The sequence below is a fragment of the Oncorhynchus nerka genome, unplaced genomic scaffold (genome assembly GCF_034236695.1).
Source record: "Oncorhynchus nerka isolate Pitt River unplaced genomic scaffold, Oner_Uvic_2.0 unplaced_scaffold_742, whole genome shotgun sequence".
Classification (NCBI taxonomy): Eukaryota; Metazoa; Chordata; class Actinopteri; order Salmoniformes; family Salmonidae; genus Oncorhynchus; species Oncorhynchus nerka.
In genome coordinates this window covers 110617-132455 of record NW_027040458.1, presented here as the reverse complement: position 1 = coordinate 132455, position 21839 = coordinate 110617, and the positions used below count along the sequence as shown (strand labels likewise).

Below are 21839 nucleotides of genomic sequence, written 5' to 3'. Positions count from 1 at the left end.
ACAGCATGTAATCAGCTGGATGACAGAACATCTACCTGGATGTCCATACGAACCCAGACAGCATGTAATCAGCTGGATGACAGAACATCTACCTGGATGTCCATACGAACCCAGACAGCATGTAATCAGCTGGATGACAGAACATCTACCTGGATGTCCATACGAACCCAGACAGCATGTAATCAGCTGGATGACAGAACATCTACCTGGATGTCCATACGAACCCAGACAGCGTGTAATCAGCTGGATGACAGAACATCTACCTGGATGTCCATACGAACCCAGACAGCATGTAATCAGCTGGATGACAGAACATCTACCTGGATGTCCATACGAACCCAGACAGCATGTAATCAGCTGGATGACAGAACAACTACCTGGATGTCCATACGAACCCAGACAGCATGTAATCAGCTGGATGACAGAACATCTACCTGGATGTCCATACGAACCCAGACAGCATGTAATCAGCTGGATGACAGAACATCTACCTGGATGTCCATACGAACCCAGACAGCATGTAATCAGCTGGATGACAGAACATCTACCTGGATGTCCATACGAACCCAGACAGCATGTAATCAGCTGGATGACAGGACATCTACCTGGATGTCCATACGAACCCAGACAGCATGTAATCAGCTGGATGACAGAACAACTACCTGGATGTCCATACGAACCCAGACAGCATGTAATCAGCTGGATGACAGAACATCTACCTGGATGTCCATACGAACCCAGACAGCATGTAATCAGCTGGATGACAGAACATCTACCTGGATGTCCATACGAACCCAGACAGCATGTAATCAGCTGGATGACAGGACATCTACCTGGATGTCCATACGAACCCAGACAGCATGTAATCAGCTGGATGACAGAACATCTACCTGGATGTCCATACGAACCCAGACAGCATGTAATCAGCTGGATGACAGAACATCTACCTGGATGTCCATACGAACCCAGACAGCATGTAATCAGCTGGATGACAGAACATCTACCTGGATGTCCATACGAACCCAGACAGCATGTAATCAGCTGGATGACAGAACATCTACCTGGATGTCCATACGAACCCAGACAGCATGTAATCAGCTGGATGACAGAACATCTACCTGGATGTCCATACGAACCCAGACAGCATGTAATCAGCTGGATGACAGAACATCTACCTGGATGTCCATACGAACCCAGACAGCATGTAATCAGCTGGATGACAGAACATCTATGGATGTCCATACGAACCCAGACAGCATGTAATCAGCTGGATGACAGAACATCTACCTGGATGTCCATACGAACCCAGACAGCATGTAATCAGCTGGATGACAGAACATCTACCTGGATGTCCATACGAACCCAGAGAGCATGTAATCAGCTGGATGACAGAACAACTACCTGGATGTCCATACGAACCCAGACAGCATGTAATCAGCTGGATGACAGAACATCTACCTGGATGTCCATACGAACCCAGACAGCATGTAATCAGCTGGATGACAGAACATCTACCTGGATGTCCATACGAACCCAGACAGCATGTAATCAGCTGGATGACAGAACATCTACCTGGATGTCCATACGAACCCAGACAGCATGTAATCAGCTGGATGACAGAACATCTACCTGGATGTCCATACGAACCCAGACAGCATGTAATCAGCTGGATGACAGAACATCTACCTGGATGTCCATACGAACCCAGACAGCATGTAATCAGCTGGATGACAGAACATCTACCTGGATGTCCATACGAACCCAGACAGCATGTAATCAGCTGGATGACAGAACATCTACCTGGATGTCCATACGAACCCAGACAGCATGTAATCAGCTGGATGACAGAACATCTACCTGGATGTCCATACGAACCCAGACAGCATGTAATCAGCTGGATGACAGAACATCTACCTGGATGTCCATACGAACCCAGACAGCATGTAATCAGCTGGATGACAGGACATCTACCTGGATGTCCATACGAACCCAGACAGCATGTAATCAGCTGGATGACAGAACATCTACCTGGATGTCCATACGAACCCAGAGAGCATGTAATCAGCTGGATGACAGAACATCTACCTGGATGTCCATACGAACCCAGACAGCATGTAATCAGCTGGATGACAGAACATCTACCTGGATGTCCATACGAACCCAGACAGCATGTAATCAGCTGGATGACAGAACATCTACCTGGATGTCCATACGAACCCAGACAGCATGTAATCAGCTGGATGACAGGACATCTACCTGGATGTCCATACGAACCCAGACAGCATGTAATCAGCTGGATGACAGAACATCTACCTGGATGTCCATACGAACCCAGAGAGCATGTAATCAGCTGGATGACAGAACATCTACCTGGATGTCCATACGAACCCAGACAGCATGTAATCAGCTGGATGACAGAACATCTACCTGGATGTCCATACGAACCCAGACAGCATGTAATCAGCTGGATGACAGAACATCTACCTGGATGTCCATACGAACCCAGACAGCATGTAATCAGCTGGATGACAGAACATCTACCTGGATGTCCATACGAACCCAGACAGCATGTAATCAGCTGGATGACAGAACATCTACCTGGATGTCCATACGAACCCAGACAGCATGTAATCAGCTGGATGACAGAACATCTACCTGGATGTCCATACGAACCCAGAGAGCATGTAATCAGCTGGATGACAGAACAACTACCTGGATGTCCATACGAACCCAGACAGCATGTAATCAGCTGGATGACAGAACATCTACCTGGATGTCCATACGAACCCAGACAGCATGTAATCAGCTGGATGACAGAACATCTACCTGGATGTCCATACGAACCCAGAGAGCATGTAATCAGCTGGATGACAGAACAACTACCTGGATGTCCATACGAACCCAGACAGCATGTAATCAGCTGGATGACAGAACATCTACCTGGATGTCCATACGAACCCAGAGAGCGTGTAATCAGCTGGATGACAGAACATCTACCTGGATGTCCATACGAACCCAGACAGCATGTAATCAGCTGGATGACAGAACATCTACCTGGATGTCCATACGAACCCAGACAGCGTGTAATCAGCTGGATGACAGAACATCTACCTGGATGTCCATACGAACCCAGAGAGCGTGTAATCAGCTGGATGACAGAACATCTACCTGGATGTCCATACGAACCCAGACAGCATGTAATCAGCTGGATGACAGAACATCTACCTGGATGTCCATACGAACCCAGACAGCATGTAATCAGCTGGATGACAGGACATCTACCTGGATGTCCATACGAACCCAGACAGCATGTAATCAGCTGGATGACAGAACATCTACCTGGATGTCCATACGAACCCAGACAGCGTGTAATCAGCTGGATGACAGAACATCTACCTGGATGTCCATACGAACCCAGAGAGCATGTAATCAGCTGGATGACAGAACATCTACCTGGATGTCCATACGAACCCAGACAGCATGTAATCAGCTGGATGACAGAACATCTACCTGGATGTCCATACGAACCCAGACAGCATGTAATCAGCTGGATGACAGAACATCTACCTGGATGTCCATACGAACCCAGACAGCATGTAATCAGCTGGATGACAGAACATCTACCTGGATGTCCATACGAACCCAGAGAGCATGTAATCAGCTGGATGACAGAACATCTACCTGGATGTCCATACGAACCCAGACAGCATGTAATCAGCTGGATGACAGAACATCTACCTGGATGTCCATACGAACCCAGACAGCATGTAATCAGCTGGATGACAGAACATCTACCTGGATGTCCATACGAACCCAGACAGCGTGTAATCAGCTGGATGACAGAACATCTACCTGGATGTCCATACGAACCCAGACAGCGTGTAATCAGCTGGATGACAGAACATCTACCTGGATGTCCATACGAACCCAGAGAGCATGTAATCAGCTGGATGACAGAACATCTACCTGGATGTCCATACGAACCCAGACAGCATGTAATCAGCTGGATGACAGAACATCTACCTGGATGTCCATACGAACCCAGACAGCATGTAATCAGCTGGATGACAGAACATCTACCTGGATGTCCATACGAACCCAGACAGCATGTAATCAGCTGGATGTCCATACGAACCCAGACAGCATGTAATCAGCTGGATGACAGGACATCTACCTGGATGTCCATACGAACCCAGACAGCGTGTAATCAGCTGGATGACAGGACATCTACCTGGATGTCCATACGAACCCAGACAGCATGTAATCAGCTGGATGTCCATACGAACCCAGACAGCATGTAATCAGCTGGATGACAGAACATCTACCTGGATGTCCATACGAACCCAGACAGCATGTAATCAGCTGGATGTCCATACGAACCCAGACAGCATGTAATCAGCTGGATGACAGGACATCTACCTGGATGTCCATACGAACCCAGACAGCGTGTAATCAGCTGGATGACAGGACATCTACCTGGATGTCCATACGAACCCAGACAGCATGTAATCAGCTGGATGTCCATACGAACCCAGACAGCATGTAATCAGCTGGATGACAGGACATCTACCTGGATGTCCATACGAACCCAGACAGCATGTAATCAGCTGGATGACAGGACATCTACCTGGATGTCCATACGAACCCAGACAGCATGTAATCAGCTGGATGACAGGACATCTACCTGGATGTCCATACGAACCCAGACAGCATGTAATCAGCTGGATGTCCATACGAACCCAGACAGCATGTAATCAGCTGGATGTCCATACGAACCCAGACAGCATGTAATCAGCTGGATGTCCATACGAACCCAGACAGCATGTAATCAGCTGGATGTCCATACGAACCCAGACAGCATGTAATCAGCTGGATGTCCATACGAACCCAGACAGCGTGTAATCAGCTGGATGTCCATACGAACCCAGACAGCATGTAATCAGCTGGATGACAGAACATCTACCTGGATGTCCATACGAACCCAGACAGCATGTAATCAGCTGGATGTCCATACGAACCCAGACAGCGTGTAATCAGCTGGATGTCCATACGAACCCAGACAGCGTGTAATCAGCTGGATGTCCATACGAACCCAGACAGCGTGTAATCAGCTGGATGTCCATACGAACCCAGACAGCGTGTAATCAGCTGGATGTCCATACGAACCCAGACAGCGTGTAATCAGCTGGATGTCCATACGAACCCAGACAGCATGTAATCAGCTGGATGTCCATACGAACCCAGACAGCGTGTAATCAGCTGGATGTCCATACGAACCCAGACAGCGTGTAATCAGCTGGATGTCCATACGAACCCAGACAGCATGTAATCAGCTGGATGTCCATACGAACCCAGACAGCGTGTAATCAGCTGGATGTCCATACGAACCCAGACAGCGTGTAATCAGCTGGATGTCCATACGAACCCAGACAGCGTGTAATCAGCTGGATGTCCATACGAACCCAGACAGCGTGTAATCAGCTGGATGTCCATACGAACCCAGACAGCGTGTAATCAGCTGGATGTCCATACGAACCCAGACAGCGTGTAATCAGCTGGATGTCCATACGAACCCAGACAGCATGTAATCAGCTGGATGTCCATACGAACCCAGACAGCATGTAATCAGCTGGATGTCCATACGAACCCAGACAGCGTGTAATCAGCTGGATGTCCATACGAACCCAGACAGCGTGTAATCAGCTGGATGTCCATACGAACCCAGACAGCATGTAATCAGCTGGATGTCCATACGAACCCAGACAGCATGTAATCAGCTGGATGTCCATACGAACCCAGACAGCATGTAATCAGCTGGATGACAGAACATCTACCTGGATGTCCATACGAACCCAGACAGCATGTAATCAGCTGGATGTCCATACGAACCCAGACAGCGTGTAATCAGCTGGATGTCCATACGAACCCAGACAGCATGTAATCAGCTGGATGTCCATACGAACCCAGACAGCGTGTAATCAGCTGGATGTCCATACGAACCCAGACAGCGTGTAATCAGCTGGATGTCCATACGAACCCAGACAGCGTGTAATCAGCTGGATGTCCATACGAACCCAGACAGCGTGTAATCAGCTGGATGTCCATACGAACCCAGACAGCATGTAATCAGCTGGATGTCCATACGAACCCAGACAGCGTGTAATCAGCTGGATGTCCATACGAACCCAGACAGCGTGTAATCAGCTGGATGTCCATACGAACCCAGACAGCATGTAATCAGCTGGATGTCCATACGAACCCAGACAGCGTGTAATCAGCTGGATGTCCATACGAACCCAGACAGCATGTAATCAGCTGGATGTCCATACGAACCCAGACAGCGTGTAATCAGCTGGATGTCCATACGAACCCAGACAGCGTGTAATCAGCTGGATGTCCATACGAACCCAGACAGCATGTAATCAGCTGGATGTCCATACGAACCCAGACAGCGTGTAATCAGCTGGATGTCCATACGAACCCAGACAGCATGTAATCAGCTGGATGTCCATACGAACCCAGACAGCATGTAATCAGCTGGATGTCCATACGAACCCAGACAGCGTGTAATCAGCTGGATGTCCATACGAACCCAGACAGCGTGTAATCAGCTGGATGTCCATACGAACCCAGACAGCGTGTAATCAGCTGGATGTCCATACGAACCCAGACAGCATGTAATCAGCTGGATGTCCATACGAACCCAGACAGCTTAACAGGATCTGTTGTTGCTTTAATGTGTTATTGTGACCATTATTTCATGAACTAAGAGAGAAAAACAAATGGTTCATTATGATTTTGGTAATAATAGCATATAACATTTATTTCAGTGATTATTCATCCACATTCTACATTAACGGGAAAATGTCAGCCTATTTATTTTCCACTAGTCTTGATTAGCCTTCATTCATTGGTCCTTGACAGCGAAGTTAAACGCCTGGCATTGAGCCACGGAACTGTCTTAGTTCATCTCGTGACCACAGATAACTGAGAGGAACCAGTTACCATCTGAGAGGAACCAGTTACCATCTAACTGAGAGGAACCAGTTACCATCTAACTGAGAGGAACCCGTTACCATCTAACTGAGAGGAACCCGTTACCATCTGAGAGGAACCCGTTACCATCTGAGAGGAACCAGTTACCATCTAACTGAGAGGAACCAGTTACCATCTAACTGAGAGGAACCAGTTACCATCTAACTGAGAGGAACCAGTTACCATCTAACTGAGAGGAACCAGTTACCATCTGAGAGGAACCCGTTACCATCTGAGAGGAACCAGTTACCATCTAACTGAGAGGAACCAGTTACCATCTAACTGAGAGGAACCAGTTACCATCTAACTGAGAGGAACCAGTTACCATCTGAGAGGAACCAGTTACCATCTGAGAGGAACCAGTTACCATCTGAGAGGAACCAGTTACCATCTAACTGAGAGGAACCAGTTACCATCTAACTGAGAGGAACCAGTTACCATCTAACTGAGAGGAACCAGTTACCATCTAACTGAGAGGAACCAGTTACCATCTGAGAGGAACCAGTTACCATCTGAGAGGAACCAGTTACCATCTAACTGAGAGGAACCCGTTACCATCTAACTGAGAGAAACCAGTTACCATCTAACTGAGAAGAACCAGTTACCATCTAACTGAGAGGAACCCGTTACCATCTAACTGAGAGGAACCAGTTACCATCTAACTGAGAGGAACCAGTTACCATCTAACTGAGAGGAACCAGTTACCATCTAACTGAGAGGAACCAGTTACCATCTAACTGAGAGGAACCAGTTACCATCTAACTGAGAGGAACCAGTTGTCACGAGTCCGACCGAGGGTGGGTTTTGCCAACTACTACTGGAGGTTTATCCGGGGTTTTGGCCAGATAGCGGCTCCCATTACCTCACTGCTGAAGGGGGGCCCGGTGCGGTTGCAGTGGTCAGCAGAGGCGGACGGAGCTTTCAACAAGTTGAAGGCGCTGTTCACCGATGCGCCCGTGTTGGCGCATCCGGACCCCTCTCTAGCGGAGGTGGACGCGTCCGAGGCTGGGGTGGGTGCCGTGCTATCACAGCACTTGGGTACACCACCAAAACTCCGCCCCTGCGCTTTTTTCTCAAGGAAGCTCAGCCCAGCGGAGCGTAACTATATGATGTGGGGGACCGGGAGTTGCTAGCGGTGGTTAGAGCTCTGAAGGTGTGGAGACACTGGCTTGAGGGGGTTAAGCACCCCTTTCTCATCTGGACCGACCACCAGAATCTGGAGTATATTCGGGCAGCTAGGAGACGTCAGGCAAGGTGGGCCATATTCTTCACCCGGTTCCGGTTTACTTTGTCTTATAGACCGGGCTCCCAGAACGTAAAGGCTGACGCACTGTCCCGCCTTTATGACACGGAGGATGGGTCCACCGAACCTACTCCCATCCTTCCCGCCTCAAAGCTGGTAGCACCAGTGGTATGGGAGGTGGACTCGGACATCAAGCGGGCGTTACGGGCGGAACCCGCGCCTCCTCAGTGTCTGGCGGGGCGTAAGTACGTGCCGTTTGGTGTTCGGGACAAACTGATTCGGTGGGCTCACGTCCTACCCTCCTCGGGTCACCCTGGGGTGACGAGGACAGTGGGGAGCCTTCGGGGGAGGTATTGGTGGCCTACTTTGGCAAAGGACGTTAAGGGTTATGTCTCCTCCTTCCTAGGCACCTTCCTACAACCCCTCCACGTTCCACAACGGCCGTGGTCACATCTATCCGTAGATTTCCTGACCGATCTTCCGCTGTCTCAGGGGAACACCACGGTTCTAGTGATTGTGGATCGGTTCTCTAAGTCCTGCCGTCTCCTCCCGTTGCCCGGTATCCCTACAGCCCTACAGACTGCGGAGGCGTTATTCACCCATGTCTTTCGGCACTACGGGTTGCCGGAGGCCATCGTTTCTGATCGGGGCCCCCAATTCACGTCCCGGGTATGGAGGGCCTTAATGGAACGTTTGGGGATCTCTGTCAGCCTGACCTCCAGTTATCACCCCGAGAGTAATGGGCAGGTGGAGAGAGTGAACCAGGAGGTGGGTAGGTTTCTGCGGTCGTATTGCCAGGATCGGCCAGGGGAGTGGGCACGATACATTCCCTGGGCTGAAATGGCCCAGAACTCACTACGCCACTCCTCTACTAACGTGTCCCCTTTTTAGTGTGTTTTGGGGTACCAGCCGGTCCTGGCACCATGGCATCCGAGCCAGACCGAGGCTCCTGCGGTGGAGGAATGGGTGCAGTGCTCCAAGGAGACCTGGAGGGCCGTCCAGGAATCTCTACAACAAGCGAGTGGACGACAGAAGAGGAGAATAATTGAGTTGTGTTATCGATTACAACTCCCTTCCTATTATCGTATTAACCCCTCGTTTCATGTGTCTCTCCTCAGGCCGGAGGTAGCTGGTCCCCTGCAGGACAGTGAGGTGCCGGAGGTCCCTCCCCCCCTCTGGACATCGAGGGGTCCCCGGCGTATACGATCCGGGCCATTCTGGACTCAAGACACCGGGTGAGGGGCCTGCAGTACCTCGTGGACTGGGAGGGGTACGGCCCGGAGGAGAGGTGCTGGGTACCGGTGGGGGACATCTTGGATCCATCCATGTTGAGGGATTTCCATCGCCTCCATCCGGATCGCCCTGCACCTCGTCCTCCGGGGCGACCTCGAGGCCGGTGTCGGCGCGCTGCGGGAGCCGTGCGTCGGGGGGGGGGGGGGGTACTGTCACGAGTCCGACCGAGGGTGGCTTCCCTTCCCGGTCGGGTGGCGCTCGGCGGTCGTCGTCACCGGCCTATTAGCTGCCACTGATTGTCTTTCCTCCCCCTCCTTGTATGTTTATTGGTAGCACCTGTTGGTGATGATTAGTTGGGCTTCTTTAGACAGCCGGCCCCGCCTGTTTGTTGTAACTTTCGGCTCTGTAGTAGAGGCACGTGTTTGTTCCTGGTCGTGCATTTTTCAGTTGTACATTTTTCATTCCCCGTGTTTGGGGCCGTTATTATTGTGAGCACCCTGTGGTGCGTTGGTGCAATTAAAGAGCACAGCATTGCACTCTCTGTCTCCTGCGTTTGACTCCCACACCCACGACACCCGGAGCATTACACCAGTTACCATCTAACTGAGAGGAACCTGTTAGCATGAACTTTTATAATACATTTAGTCCAGTGTGAATAGAGCTACAGTAAAGAGAAGCCTACTGTATTAACACCAGGCTAAATACCCCTAAGATCTGCATTAACACCAGGCTAAATCCCTTAAGATCTGTAATTAACACGAGGCTAAATCCCCTAAGATCTGTATTAACACCAGGATAAATCCCCTAAGATCTGTAATTAACACCAGGCTAAATCCCCTAAGATCTGTAATTAACACCAGGCTAAATCCCCATAAGATCTGCATTAACACCAGGCTAAATTCCCTAAGATCTGTAATTAACCCCAGGCTAAATCCCCTAAGATCTGTATTAACACCAGGCTAAATCCCCTAAGATCTGTAATTAACACCAGGCTAAATCCCCTAAGATCTGTAATTAACACCAGGCGAAATCCCCCTGAGATCTATATTAACACCAGGCTAAATCCTCCCTAAGATCTGCATTAACACCAGGCAAAATCCCCTCAAGATCTATATTAACAGCAGGCTAAATCCCCCCTAAGATCTGCATTAACACCAGGCAAAATCCCCTCAAGATCTATATTAACACCAGGCTAAATCCCCCCTAAGATCTGCATTAACACCAGGCTAAATCACCTTAAGATCTGCATTAACACCAGGCTAAATCCCCCTAAGATCTATATTAACACCAGGCTAAATTCCCCTAAGATCTGACCCTCTTTTAGCTTCATACTGAGCCAATGAGACTCACTCATCACAGTTTAATTGAGGGCCGATAACAGCCAGTAAGATAATGAAATAGTCATGACAGAACCGTTCAGACTGCATTACTTTCCTCGTATTGTAATATTCATCCAATGAAAGAGAGACTGGAGATGCCAACTGTCTTCAGAGACTACTGGGAAGGACAGCACCAGCTACTGGGAAGGACAGTACCGGCTACTGGGAAGGACAGCACCGGCTACTGGGAAGGACAGCACCGGCTAGTGGGAAGGACAACACCAGCTACTGGGAAGGACAACACCAGCTACTGGGAAGGACAACACCAGCTACTGGGAAGGACAGTACCAGCTACTGGGAAGGACAACACCAGCTACTGGGAAACAGCACCAGCTACTGGGAAGGACAGCACCAGCTACTGGGAAGGACAGCACCAGCTACTGGGAAGGACAGTACCAGCTAGTGGGAAGGACAACACCAGCTACTGGAAAGGACAGCACCAGCTACTGGGAAACAGTACCAGCTACTGGGAAGGACAACACCAGCTACTGGGAAGGACAGCACCAGCTACTGGGAAGGACAGCACCAGCTACTGGGAAGGACAGCACCAGCTACTGGGAAGGACAGCACCAGCTACTGGGAAGGACAGCACCAGCTACTGGGAAGGACAGCACCAGCTACTGGGAAAAACAGCACCAGCTACTGGGAAGGACACCAGCTACACCAGCTACTGGGAAGGCTACAAGCACCAGCTACTGGGAAGGACAGCACCAGCTACTGGGAAGGACAGCACCAGCTACTGGGAAGGACAACACCAAGGACAACACCAGCTACTGGGAAGGACTACTGGGAAGGACACCAGCTACTGGGAAGGACAGCACCAGCTACTGGGAAGGACAGCACCAGCTACTGGGAAGGACAGCACCAGCTACTGGGAAGGACAGACCACACTGGGAAGGACACACCAGCTACTGGGAAGGACCAGCTACTGGGAAGGACAACAGCTACTGGGACAGGACAGGACAGCACCAGCTACTGGGAAGGACAACACCAGCTACTGGGAAGGACAGCACCAGCTACTGGGAAGGACAACACCAGCTACTGGGAAGGACAACACCAGCTACTGGGAAGAACAACACCAGCTACTGGGAAGGACAGCACCAGCTACTGGGAAGGACAGCAAGGACCAGCTACTGGGAAGGACAACACCAGCTACTGGGAAGGCTACTGGGAACAGCTACTGGGAAGCAACACCAGCTACTACAGCACCAGCTACTGGGAAGGCTACTGGGAAGGACAGCACCAGCTACTGGGAAGGACAGTACCAGCTACTGGGAAGGACAGCACCAGCTACTGGGAAGGACAGCACCAGCTACTGGGAAGGACAGCACCAGCTACTGGGAAGGACAGCACCAGCTACTGGGAAGGACAGCCAGCTACTGGGAAGGACAGCACCAGCTACTGGGAAGGACAGCACAGCACCAGCTACTGGGAAGGACAGCACCAGCTACTGGGAAGGACAGCACCAGCTACTGGGAAGGACAGCACCAGCTACTGGGAAGGACAGCACCAGCTACTGGGAAGGACAGCACCAGCTACTGGGAAGGACAGCACCAGCTACTGGGAAGGACATCACCAGGAAGGACTACTGGGAAGGACAACACCAGCTACTGGGAAGGACAGCACCAGCTACTGGGAAGGACAGCACCAGCTACTGGGAAGGACAGCACCAGCTACTGGGACAGGAAGGACAACACCAGCTACTGGGAAGGACAACACCAGCTAAGGACAACACCAGCTACTGGGAAGGACAACACCAGCTACTGGGAAGGACAGCACCAGCTACTGGGAAGGACAACACCAGCTACTGGGAAGGACAACACCAGCTACTGGGAAGGACAGCACCAGCTACTGGGAAGGACAGGGAAGGACACACCAGCTAAGGACAACACCAGCTACTGGGAAGGACAACACCAGCACCAGCTACTGGGAAGCTACTGGGAAGGACAGCACCAGCTACTGGGAAGGGAAGGACAGCACCAGCTACTGGGAAGGACAACACCAGCTACAACACCAGCTACTGGGAAGGACAACACCAGCTACTGGGAAGGACAGCACCAGCTACTGGGAAGGACAGGAAGGACACCAGCTACTGGGAAGGACAGCACCAGCTACTGGGAAGGACAACACCAGCTACTGGGAAGGACAGCACCAGCTACTGGGAAGGACAGCACCAGCTACTGGGAAGGACAGCACCAGCTACTGGGAAGGACAACACCAGCTACTGGGAAGGACAACACCAGCTACTGGGAAGGACAGCACCAGCTACTGGGAAGGACAACACCAGCTACTGGGAAGGACAACACCAGCTACTGGGAAGGACAACACCAGCTACTGGGAAGGACAACACCAGCTACTGGGAAGCTACTGGGAAGGACAACACCAGCTACTGGGAAGGACAACACCAGCTACTGGGAAGGACAACACCAGCTACTGGGAAGGACAGCACCAGCTACTGGGAAGGAACAACACCAGCTACTGGGAAGGACAACACCAGCTACTGGGACACCAGCTACTGGGAAGGACAACACCAGCTACTGGGAAGGACAGCACCAGCTACTGGGAAGGACAGCACCAGCTACTGGGAAGGACAGCAGCTACTGGGAAGGACAGCACCAGCTACTGGGAAGGACAACACCAGCTACTGGGAAGGACAGCACCAGCTACTGGGAAGGACAGCACCAGCTACTGGGAAGGACAACACCAGCTACTGGGAAGGACAACACCAGCTACTGGGAAGGACAACACCAGCTACTGGGAAGGACTGGGAAGGACACCAACTGGGAAGGACACCAGCTACTGGGAAGGACAGCACCAGCTACTGGGAAGGACAACACCAGCTACTGGGAAGGACAACACCAGCTACTGGGAAGGACAGCTACTGGGAAGGACAGCACCAGCTACTGGGAAGGACTACTGGGAAGGACAACCACTACAAGGACAACACCAGCTACTGGGAAGGACAACACCAGCTACTGGGAAGGACAACACCAGCTACTGGGAAGGACAACACCAGCTACTGGGAAGGACAACAGCTACAAGCAACACCAGCTACTGGGAAGGACAACACCAGCTACTGGGAAGGACAGCACCAGCTACTGGGAAGGACAACACCAGCTACTGGAAGGACAACACCAGCTACTGGGAAGGAAGGACAACACCAGCTACTGGGAAGGACAGCACCAGCTACTGGGAAGGACAACACCAGCTACTGGGAAGGACAACACCAGCTACTGGGAAGGACAACACCAGCTACTGGGAAGGACAGTACCAGCTACTGCTACTGGGAAGGACAGCACCAGCTACTGGGAAGGACAACACCAGCTACTGGGAAGGACAACCAGCTACAAGGACAACACCAGCTACTGGGAAGGACAACACCAGCTACTGGGAAGGACAACACCAGCTACTGGGAAGGACAGCACCAGCTACTGGGAAGGACAACACCAGCTACTGGGAAGGACAACACCAGCTACTGGGAAGGACAACACCAGCTACTGGGAAGGACAACACCAGCTACTGGGACAGCACCAGCTACTGGGAAGGACAGCACCAGCTAAAAGGACAACACCAGCTACTGGGAAGGACAACACCAGGAAGGACAACACCAGCTACTGGGAAGGACAGCACCAGCTACAGGGAAGGACAACACCAGCTACTGGGAAGGACAACACCAGCTACTGGGAAGGACACAACACCAGCTACTGGGAAGGACAACACCAGCTACTGGGAAGGACAACACCAGCTACAACACCAGCTACTGGAAGGACTGGGAAGATCTCTCACTGGGATTATCTGTGGTTTGGAATCCCAGCTAAAGTGGGAAGGACTTTTTGGGAAATACCATCAACTTAGTTGTAAAGTGTTTAACTGGTGTTTTATGAATCATTTTGTTTGTCAGTTCAGTAGATGTGAGGAGGACGAGAGGGTCGGTATTCTCTAGACAGTGATTACACTGAACAGCACCACTGCTGGAAGAATGGATGGAGCCTTTAGTTCAGTAGATGTAGATGTGAGGAGGATGAGAGGGTCGGTATTCTCTAGACAGTGATTATACACTGAACAGCACCACTGCTGGAAGAATGGATGGAGCCTTTAGTTCAGTAGATGTGAATGTGAGGAGGACGAGAGGGTCGGTATTCTCTAGACAGTGATTACACTGAACAGCACCACTGCTGGAAGAATGGATGGAGCCTTTAGTTCAGTAGATGTGGATGTGAGGAGGATGAGAGGGTCGGTATTCTCTAGACAGTGATTACACTGAACAGCACCACTGCTGGAAGAATGGATGGAGCCTTTAGTTCAGTAGATGTGAATGTGAGGAGGATGAGAGGGTCGGTATTCTCTAGACAGTGATTACACTGAACAGCACCACTGCTGGAAGAATGGATGGAGCCTTTAGTTCAGTAGATGTGAATGTGAGGAGGACGAGAGGGTCGGTATTCTCTAGACAGTGATTACACTGAACAGCACCACTGCTGGAAGAATGGATGGAGCCTTTAGTTCAGTCAGTTCAACCTTCACCGTCTCTGCTGGTCTTCACTCGCCATCTAGTGGTGGAACAATGTTATTACACATCTACTGTTTATTACCTTCATGGTGGGCTTATACTCTGGTAATTAAACCTGAGTGACTAGATAACAGGAACAAGTTCTGATCAATCTACTATTTATTACCTTCATGGGGGGCTTAAACTCTGGTAATTAAACCTGAATGACTAGATAACAGGAACAAGTTCTGATCAATCTACTATTTATTACCTTCATGGTGGGCTTATACTCTGGTAATTAAACCTGAATGACTAGATAACAGGAACAAGTTCTGATCAATCTACTGTTTATTACCTTCATGGTGGGCTTAAACTCTAGTAATTAAACCTGAATGACTAGATAACAGGAACAAGTTCTGATCAATCTACTGTTTAATACCTTCATGGGGGGCTTAAACTCTGGTAATTAAACCTGAATGACTAGATAACAGGAACAAGTTCTGATCAATCAAATTTAGTTAAATTACAATTCAAACTCACTCAATTTTTTTAAAAAGTAAATAATTTATTTAGAAAAAGATATATGTAGCTATAAATACATTCTCATAGAGTAAACAAAGTCTGTAATAAGACAGTAGAAAGACAACACATTGTAGTGAAGGGAGGGAATCAATAGTTACATATCAGGTCATTACATGTTTGGGAATAGCAATAAGATCACAGTATCGAATTGCAAAACATCTGGTATCGGTACCTAAAGTAAGTCTGTCAAATCTGTGGTTCTGCCCCTGAACAGGCAGTTAACCCACTGTTCCTAGACCAGTTAACCCACTGTTCCTAGACCAGTTAACCCACTGTTCCTAGGCCAGTTAACCCACTGTTCCTAGACCAGTTAACCCACTGTTCCTAGGCCAGTTAACCCACTGTTCCTAGACCAGTTAACCCACTGTTCCTAGACCAGTTAACCCACTGTTCCTAGACCAGTTAACCCACTGTTCCTAGACCAGTTAACCCACTGTTCCTAGACCAGTTAACCCACTGTTCCTAGGCCAGTTAACCCACTGTTCCTAGGCCAGTTAACCCACTGTTCCTAGGCCAGTTAACCCACTGTTCCTAGGCCAGTTAACCCACTGTTCCTAGGCCAGTTAACCCACTGTTCCTAGGCCAGTTAACCCACTGTTCCTAGGCCAGTTAACCCACTGTTCCTAGGCCAGTTAACCCACTGTTCCTAGACCAGTTAATCCACTGTTCCTAGACCAGTTAACCCACTGTTCCTAGACCAGTTAACCCACTGTTCCTAGACCAGTTAACCCACTGTTCCTAGACCAGTTAACCCACTGTTCCTAGACCAGTTAACCCACTGTTCCTAGACCAGTTAACCCACTGTTCCTAGACCAGTTAACCCACTGTTCCTAGACCGGCATTGGTATGGGGGGGTCCCTGGTAATTCAATAGATATGGTATCAGGTGTTATTATGGTATGGGGAGGTCCCTGGTAATTCAATAGATATGGTATCAGGTGTTATTATGGTATGGGGAGGTCCCTGGTAATTCAATAGATATGGTATCAGGTGTTATTATGGTATGGAGAGGTCCCTGGTAATTTAATAGATATGGTATCAGGTGTTATTATGGTATGGAGAGGTCCCTGGTAATTTAATAGATATGGTATCAGGTGTTATTATGGTATGGGGAGGTCCCTGGTAATTTAATAGATATGGTATCAGGTGTTATTATGGTATGGAGAGGTCCCTGGTAATTCAATAGATATGGTATCAGGTGTTATTATGGTATGGAGAGGTCCCTGGTAATTCAATAGATATGGTATCAGGTGTTATTATGGTATGGGGAGGTCCCTGGTAATTCAATAGATATGGTATCAGGTGTTATTATGGTATGGAGAGGTCCCTGGTAATTCAATAGATATGGTATCAGCCCTTCAGTATGGTGTTATTATGGTATGGGGAGGTCCCTGGTCCCTTAAACTTGATGTTCCTCCAACGGTGGGGGCGTGTCAAAGGTCGGGGGTCAGAGTACACAACGATACTTGCAGGCGAACATCACCCAGACGGCACAGGCAGACTCGGGGTACGCAAACACCCGGACACGCACCGCCAGCCTCACGTGGTCCCCACGGCAACACACTATCTCATCACAGAACGGAGACCTGCCCAAACAACAGTCACACATCACTTCAGTATCCATGACAACACACACTTCTCCTGTCCTTCATTCTCCTGATCAACTTATACAATTGTGAGGTGTCTAAAAGCTGGAAATATTCAGTGTTGCTATAGTTACCGGAGGCAAGTAGCGAAGGCTCGATGTGTGTTGCGGTGCGTTGCTATAGTTACCGGAGGCAAGTAGTGAAGGTTCGACGTGCGTTGCTATAGTTACCTGAGGCTAGTAGCGAAGGCTCGACATGTGTTGCGGTGCGTTGCTATAGTTACCGGTGGCAAGTAGCGAAGGTTCACGTGTGTTGCCGTGCGTTGCTATAGTTACCTGAGGCAGGTAGCGAAGGATCGCGTGTGTTGCAGTTCGTTGCTATAGTTACCGGAGGCAAGTAGCGAAGGCTCGACGTGTGTTGCGGTACGTTGCTATAGTTACCGGTGGCAAGTAGTGAAGGCTCACGTGTGTTGCCGTGCGTTGCTATAGTTACCTGAGGCAAGTAGCGAAGGCTCGACGTGTGTTGCGGTACGTTGCTATAGTTACCTGAGGCAGGTAGCGAAGGATCGCGTGTGTTGCAGTGCGTTGCTATAGTTACCTGAGGCAGGTAGCGAAGGCTCACGTGTGTTGCGGTACGTTGCTATAGTTACCGGTGACAAGTAGCGAAGGCTCACGTGTGTTGCCGTGAATTGCTATAGTTATCTGAGGCAGGTAGCGAAGGCTCGCCGTGCGTTGCTATAGTTACCTGAGGCAGGTAGCGAAGGCTCGCCGTGTGTTGCGGTACGTTGCTATAGTTACCTGAGGCAGGTAGCGAAGGCTCACCGTGTGTTGCGGTACGTTGCTAAAGTTACCGGTGGCAGGTAGCGAAGGCTCGCCGTGTGTTGCGGTACGTTGCTATAGTTACCTGAGGCAGGTAGCGAAGGCTCGCCCGTGCGTTGCTATAGTTACCTGAGGCAGGTAGCGAAGGCTCGCCGTGCGTTGCTATAGTTTCCTGAGGCAGTTAGCGAAGGCTCGCCGTGCGTTGCTATAGTTTCCTGAGGCAGGTAGCGAAGGCTCGCCGTGCGTTGCTATAGTTTCCTGAGGCAGGTAGCGAAGGCTCGCCGTGCGTTGCTATAGTTACCTGAGGCAGGTAGTGAAGGCTCACCGTGCGTTGCTATAGTTACCTGAGGCAGGTAGCGAAGGCTCGCCGTGCGTTGCTATAGTTACCTGAGGCAGGTAGCGAAGGCTCGCCGTGCGTTGCTATAGTTACCTGAGGCAGGTAGCGAAGGCTCGCCGTGCGTTGTGGTGCAGGAAGTGGATAGGGAAGGCTCGCCGTGCGTTGCTATAGTTACCTGAGGCAGGTAGCGAAGGCTCGCCGTGCGTTGTGGTGCAGGAAGTGGATAGGGAAACCTTTGAAGGTGTGTCCGTCCGGCACCGCCCTCCGCACTGCATCCTGGAACTCCTCGTTACCGCAGGAAGTCCCCGTGCAGCGCTCCAGCTCGTACGCCGCCAGGGCGGAGGACAGGACGTAGGACAGGTGGTCATCCCACACTGTGGCCAGGCCAAGGTCCTGGAGGGAGACACAGAGCTCTACTATAATACAGAGATCTACTATAATACAGAGATCTACTATAATACAGAGATCTACTATAATACAGACACAGAGATCTACTATAATACAGACACAGAGATCTACTATAATACAGAGATCTACTATAATACAGACACAGAGATCTACTATAATACAGAGATCTACTATAATACAGACACAGAGATCTACTATAATACAGACACAGAGATCTACTATAATACAGAGATCTACTATAATACAGAGATCTACTATAATACAGACACAGAGATCTACTATAATACAGACACAGAGATCTACTATAATACAGACACAGAGATCTACTATAATACAGACACAGATATCTACTATAATACAGAGCTCTACTATAATACAGACACAGAGCTCTACTATAACACAGAGATCTACTATAATACAGAGATCTACTATAATACAGAGATCTACTATAATACAGACAGAGATCTACTATAATACAGAGATCTACTATAATACAGACACAGAGATCTACTATAATACAGACACAGAGATCTACTATAATACAGAGATCTACTATAATACAGACACAGAGCTCTACTATAACACAGAGATCTACTATAATACAGAGATCTACTATAATACAGAGATCTACTATAATACAGACACAGAGATCTACTATAATACAGAGATCTACTATAATACAGAGATCTACTATAATACAGACACAGAGATCTACTATAATACAGAGATCTACTATAATACAGAGATCTACTATAATACAGACACAGAGATCTACTATAATACAGACAGAGATCTACTATAATACAGAGATCTACTATAATACAGAGATCTACTATAACACAGAGATCTACTATAATACAGAGATCTACTATAATACAGAGATCTACTATAATACAGAGATCTACTATAATACAGAGATCTACTATAATACAGAGATCTACTATAATACAGAGATCTACTATAATACAGAGATCTACTATAACACAGACACAGAGCTCTACTATAATACAGACACAGAGATCTACTATAATACAGACACAGAGATCTACTATAATACAGAGATCTACTATAATACAGAGATCTACTATAATACAGACACAGAGATCTACTATAATACAGACACAGAGCTCTACTATAATACATACACAGAGCTCTACTATAACACAGACAGAGCTCTACTATAATACAGACACAGAGATCTACTATAATACAGACACAGAGATCTACTATAATACAGACACAGAGCTCTACTATAATACAGACACAGAGATCTACTATAATACAGACACAGAGCTCTACTATAATACAGAGATCTACTATAATACAGACACAGAGATCTACTATAATACAGACACGGAGATCTACTATAATACAGACACAGAGATCTACTATAATACAGAGATCTACTATAATACAGAGATCTACTATAATATAGACACAGAGCTCTACTATAATACAGACACGGAGATCTACTATAATACAGACACAGAGATCTACTATAATACAGAGATCTACTATAATACAGAGATCTACTATAATATAGACACAGAGCTCTACTATAATACAGAGCTCTACTATAATACAGACACAGAGCTCTACTATAATACAGACACAGAGATCTACTATAATACAGACACAGAGATCTACTATAATACAGACACAGAGCTCTACTATAATACAGAGATCTACTATAATACAGACACAGAGATCTACTATAACACAGACACAGAGATCTACTATAATACAGACACAGAGATCTACTATAATACAGACACAGAGCTCTACTATAATACAGACACAGAGATCTACTATAATACAGAGATCTACTATAATACAGACACAGAGCTCTACTATAATACAGACACAGATATCTACTATAATACAGAGATCTACTATAATACAGACACAGAGATCTACTATAATACAGAGATCTACTATAATACAGACACAGAGCTCTACTATAATACAGAGATCTACTATAATACAGAGATCTACTATAATACAGACACAGAGCTCTACTATAATACAGACACAGAGATCTACTATAATACAGACAGAGATCTACTATAATACAGACACAGAGATCTACTATAATACAGACACAGAGATCTACTATAACACAGACACAGAGATCTACTATAATACAGACAGAGATCTACTATAATACAGACACAGAGCTCTACTATAATACAGAGATCTACTATAATACAGAGATCTACTATAATACAGACACAGAGATCTACTATAATACAGACACAGAGATCTACTATAATACAGACACAGAGATCTACTATAATACAGAGATCTACTATAATACAGACACAGAGATCTACTATAATACAGAGATCTACTATAATACAGAGATCTACTATAATACAGACACAGAGATATACTATAATACAGAGATCTCCTATAATACAGAGATCTACTATAATACAGACACAGAGATCAACTATAATACAGACACAGAGATCTACTATAATACAGACATCTACTATAATACAGAGATCTACTATAATACAGACACAGAGATCTACTATAATACAGAGATCTCCTATAATACAGAGATCTACTATTATACAGACAGAGATCTACTATAATACAGACACAGAGATCTACTATAATACAGACACAGAGATCTACTATAATACAGAGATCTACTATAATACAGAGATCTACTATAATACAGACACAGAGCTCTACTATAATACAGACACAGAGATCTACTAT

The 21839-nt window shown here is 48.0% G+C and overlaps 1 pseudogene; it reads right to left on the bottom strand.

Moving 5' to 3' along the window:
- Positions 1-15919: 15919 nt before the first annotated feature.
- The window catches only part of LOC135571138 (centrosomal protein of 76 kDa-like), a 36388-nt pseudogene continuing 30468 nt past the window's right edge, over positions 15920-21839 (bottom strand).